Below are 5104 nucleotides of genomic sequence, written 5' to 3'. Positions count from 1 at the left end.
TGCTGTATAAAGGGAGAAAAGCAGGAGGAAGAAAGGTAGAGACTAATCCCAAGGCGGAGGGGGGTTGTTTCAGCACAAACCATTCAGCCCAGCTGGGTAAACTTAAAAAGCATATTCACCATCATCTGGTGGATGTGCCGGTTGAAAACAGCACATCCCACACTCCGCCCGGGATTAGTCTTTCCCCCACACAGCTGCAATCACCGAAGCAGTTGTGAAAAGTGCAGTTTTTTTTCAGTTCCCATTGGGTCATAAACAAACTGCAACACATGTCCGCTTTCCACCGCATCTTCACTTTTTCTTTGCATTTTCACTTTGTTTGCGTGTAATTTTGCCCAAAAAAACTCAGAGAAAGTGCCGTGTTTTCTGCTGGGGACAGACGAGGGCTGTCCACAGATGCAGAAAAATTGCATCACATTTAGCCATTTAGCTCCCACCCCTCAAATGAGACTGCAGTGCCCAAGTGTTGAGATCAGCACCAAGTCACTTCCGGCAAAGTGGCCAATCAGAAGGTGAGAATTCGTACTTTGACTTGGGCTGTATTTCTTGTTTATAGCTGGTTTGGTTTCGTCTCTAACTTTGCCTGGAACGATGAGATTTATACACCAAGCTGACCTGAAATTAAATGAACCAGTTTACATTAAACTGACTTTCTTGACGAGTCTGACCCCTTTGAAAAGTGAACAAATTACATGCATTTGTACTGAGGTCAGCATTGTTTTCAGACAAACAAAACGGCCACTAGAGGGCGCTGGGGTAATGCCCTATCTCAGAAATACAACCGTCCTGGGTCCTTTGAGTCTACATCTATGAACAAAATAGTGTTTTGATCTGAGTTGGATCAAATTTGGTGGACTGATTGACGATTTGGGGGGCAGATCAAAAGTCATGATAACAGGACAAGGTCAACAGTGTTTATACATGTTTTATATTTAGGAACGCAAATTTTTTTTCGTAATACCATTTCTGAAAAGTCGCTTCTGGTGTCAGAATGAGGCTCAAATCTGATTTCTCAGTTGCTAAGCAACATTGCAACATTGTTATTGTTGTTTTTTAAATTATTATCTTAAATAGTTCAGGGTCATAAGGGACAGTGTTTAGTTTTTTTATGAAATACATAAAAGGTTTGGACCACGGCATTGTGCACTTCGGGAGTCTTGCACAGGTTGCACACTTCTGGTGTAGTCCGGGTCCATATCGGCTGTTCCTAGGAATGGGGTAAGATACATCTATGGTTGTTATTAAACACTAATATGAAGTTATATATCAACTTTCTGTCAGATAACCTTTGGGTTAGGCTGACCTTGAAAGGTCAAACCGGCCAAAGAACTCAAGGACAGGTAATCTTTTCAAAGTGTGGTGCTGGATTTGATCCAACTTCAAAGCGTGACAATGCAAATCCAGAAGCATGTTTTAGAACTGATGAGCGAAACTGTCGCGTGTTAGCGGGAGAGGAACACATTACAAAGCAAGTTTTCCACAGTTACTGTATTGCAAAAGTAAACAAGGTGGACAATCATATTCAACAATATGTTTGTTCCTCTGGATTTAGCATTCCATGATGTCCTAGAAAAGTGAACTGAACATAAGTGTCTCAAGACAGAAAAATATAGATTCAGCTCTAAAAGGACCGTAAATACATAGTAGTACTATAAATAACGGTGAGGAAAGACAGCTACAACAGGTATCATTCACTGTCCTGGCACAGTGGATGCATTTAATAGGTCGGACATACAAAAATAAACCACAACAAAGCAACACACATGTTGTACAAATTAAAAACCTGAAAATGTCCCACTGACAAAGTTTGATCGGAGCGCAACGTGTTTCCTTCCACGAAGTGGCCACGCGGTTTCCACGTGTGACTGAGACACTGCTATTGCTAAAAACGTACAGACCAAACTCAAACATGACGCGGCTGCTTATGCATCGAATATCAACAATAAAATGTAACATTGGAAATCTTTACCGCGACAAGAGCATTGAGTGAAGACAAGATGGAGATTTAAAAAACAAACAAGCAAAAAAAAAAAAAAAAAAAAAATTAAAAAAAGGTTTGCGAACAGACGTCGAGTGTGTAAAATCGTAAGTGCTGCCCCCACCCCCGCCCCCCCACCCCAAACACACGCGCAAAAAGAAAACCGTTCGGCGAAGGTTATCTCACAAGTGGATGAAATATTTTAAAAAAACTCTTAAGAATTGTACAGGTATAAAAAGCTACAAACATTAATAATAAATTACATCACTGACACATAAACACTTCACAAGGTGCTAGTAAAATAAATCTGAAACCCTTCAGGATACTAGAACTCGAACAAGAGGCTGGTTGTAGAAATTTTTTTTTTTTACTTTTTATATAATTTTTCCTCAAAGCATCGTCTCTTGTTCAAACAGAATCACAATACAAGCTTTGTGTAAGGCCATATGACAATAATATGCTTTTTTTTATTATTATTATTATTCTTCAGTTGTTTTCCAGGCAACACCTAAAAAAAAAGTAAAAAGTATGACATCTTAAAAAAAAAAGTTTGGAACTCCAAAATTAGGACTCTATAGTATATTTATATTTATATATATTTATTTATAATTAGTAAACCCAGCAGATGTAGAATTAAGCCTTAAGGGGGAGGATAGAAAAGTAGTAATTTAAAAGGCTATGTACAAGCTACATTCTACATACTGTGACTGTGTGAAGGTTGTCGGTGCTGCCTGTAAAAGCAAAAGAAGACAGAAAGTATCCCCGTGTAAGTGCACACCTGACATGGATGAGGCTTATCATTCACTACAGGTCCCATTTAGTGTGATGGTGTCACAAACCCTTCACGTCCTTTTGGGGTCCCTCATTCTAAACGGGCATCTTTCTGAGGGGAAACGTCTGCTATTTTTGTGGGTGTAGCGGCGCAAAACTATGGACATTTCATTGAAACACTGAGACGCTGGGAGGTTTCTTACGGCACAAAGACAGTCAGCAGATAAGATGGGGATTGTGTCAAGAGAAAATAAAGAATTTGTAAATGCATTTAAAGGGATGCTCCTTCATAAATGTCCTCACTCAAAGCAGCGCCCCCAACACACTATACTCAACAAAAATATCAATGTGCCGTATTGTTGGTTGCGTTCCCATTCATCATGCATTTAAGTATAAAATCTAACATTACTTCTATGCACATAAAAGGCTAATTTCTCTGAAATTCCGTTCACATGTCCATGTTAGTGAGCGCTTCATCTTTACCAAGATATTCTGTCCGTCTGCCTGCCGTGACATAACAAGATGCCGATTAAACAGCAAGATTACTGCACAGATGTGTCTTGGCAGGTTGCAAGAAAAGCCCACTCTACAAGCCAATACTCAGCTGAGGTCCCCCGCCTATTATGCTGATATGACATGGTGACAAATTCAACAAATAAGCATGGCTGGATGCATGGAGTCCATTTCAATGATCCCCCTATTTCATGGCGGGAGACAGTGACAAATGAGTGGAAAAGGGCCAAATAATACAGGAAAGAGTAGTTTTCCATTCATTATCATGTGCAACCTTGAACCTAAGATCCAAGATCAAATGCAGTTAGTTCAGAGGAGCTGATTTTCCATTGGTGCTCAATGCAAAATTAGGCTTTATAAGTGCTAAGAAGGCAAAAAATACCCCCAAAATGATATTTTTCATCCATTTGCATGTTTGACCTTGACTCTGAAGTTCAAGGTCAAATGTACTGTGCTAAAGGGAGTCGGGATACATGATTTGCTATAGGTGTTCAATACAAATGTAAGCTCTAGAATTGATATTTGGAGAGAAAAAGTGGTATTTTGGGGTGAGACGGTGGATGTCTGTGTCACCCATTATGTTAGATGAGCTTGGAAATCTGAGTTAAGGCCATATGCGTAGATGTCACATTTGCACCTGTTTACAATATGATACAGGTAAGTAATGTTTCAGAAAGGCGCAACAGTACAATCTATGACTCTCAAAATGTGACACAGGCACACACGCATGCATTAAGTCCATTTTAATGGTCCCCCTTATTTCATGGAGGGGGATAAAAATGTACAACTGATCTTGAAAAAGAAGCTGGCATGAGAACAAGTATGTAGTTGTGAGACCGGTTGAAAACAACATTGGTGGTAGCACTGACTGCAGGACTGTCCACCTAGGGAGTATTCATTCACTACCATCAGCTGTCTCCAGTCCTTTCCAACTTGCCTCACAGCTATAACGCAGCCAGTTCAGGACACCACATCCACCTTCTTCACCTCATGAATCTTCCAGTGGTCTTTTACTGTGACCAGTCTGAGGCAGATTTGTGCAGTAATCATGCTGTTTAATCAGCATCTTGTGACGTCACTCCAGCTACGTGGATGGATTATCTTGACAAAGCCGAAGTGCTCACAAACAGATTTTAACAAATTTGGGAACGAAATTTGAGGAAACAAACCCTTTGTCTGTACAGAAGACGTCTAAGGCCTTTTACTTCAACTGATGAAAAATGGGAGGAAAAACAAAAGTGCACTGATATTTTTGAGTATAGTCAGCTGCTAAAATGTGGTTTAAAATTTGGTTTTGAAACTACACCATACCTTAAGTATTAAGGAGTGTCATTTTAAAATGCAACTAAAAACGTTTAAAGGGATCATATTACACATCTTTTCTGCTACCTAATATAGGTCAAAAGGTGTCGTAAAAACCAGATCATACAATTTTCAGAGGGAGGAAAAAGCAAAACAAAAACCCTACGCTTCAAAATGGGTCATGACTCACGAAGCAGGGAGGAGATTAAATATGGACTCCTGGGACGTATGTCACACAAGTCAAATGAGCTGTTTCAGCTCTAAAGTTTGCTTATAGCAGTACAGTTCCCATGCTGCAAAGACATACAGACTTTCAGAAAGTTAAACACAAATGCTAAACAATATTTAGCTGTAAAAATCAGATAAAAACACATTTTGAACAATATGACCCCTTTAATGCCAAATCAGGATCATCAGTACAGCACTGTGTATTGATCTATATATTAATAGGCAATTACTGCGTTACTTGTCGTGAATATTATGAAAGTAAATAAAAAAGATACACAGATATGTTTGCATTGTGTGGTTACAGTTGTTAAA

The 5104-nt window shown here is 39.3% G+C and overlaps 1 long non-coding RNA gene across 1 annotated transcript; it reads left to right on the top strand.

Annotated features, from left to right (window-relative positions):
- The first annotated feature begins 2344 nt into the window (after positions 1 to 2344).
- LOC117507488 lies at positions 2345 to 4725 on the top strand. The gene is made up of 2 exons (XR_004559726.1): positions 2345 to 2504; positions 4490 to 4725. It is a non-coding gene; the product is annotated as an uncharacterized LOC117507488 (long non-coding RNA).
- The last annotated feature ends 379 nt before the right edge of the window (positions 4726 to 5104 follow it).

This window comes from Thalassophryne amazonica, chromosome 3, assembly GCF_902500255.1.
Source record: "Thalassophryne amazonica chromosome 3, fThaAma1.1, whole genome shotgun sequence".
In the NCBI taxonomy this organism is placed as follows: Eukaryota; Metazoa; Chordata; class Actinopteri; order Batrachoidiformes; family Batrachoididae; genus Thalassophryne; species Thalassophryne amazonica.
The sequence above is the reverse complement of the archived record's forward strand: the minus strand, read 5'-3'. Positions and strand labels throughout refer to the sequence as shown.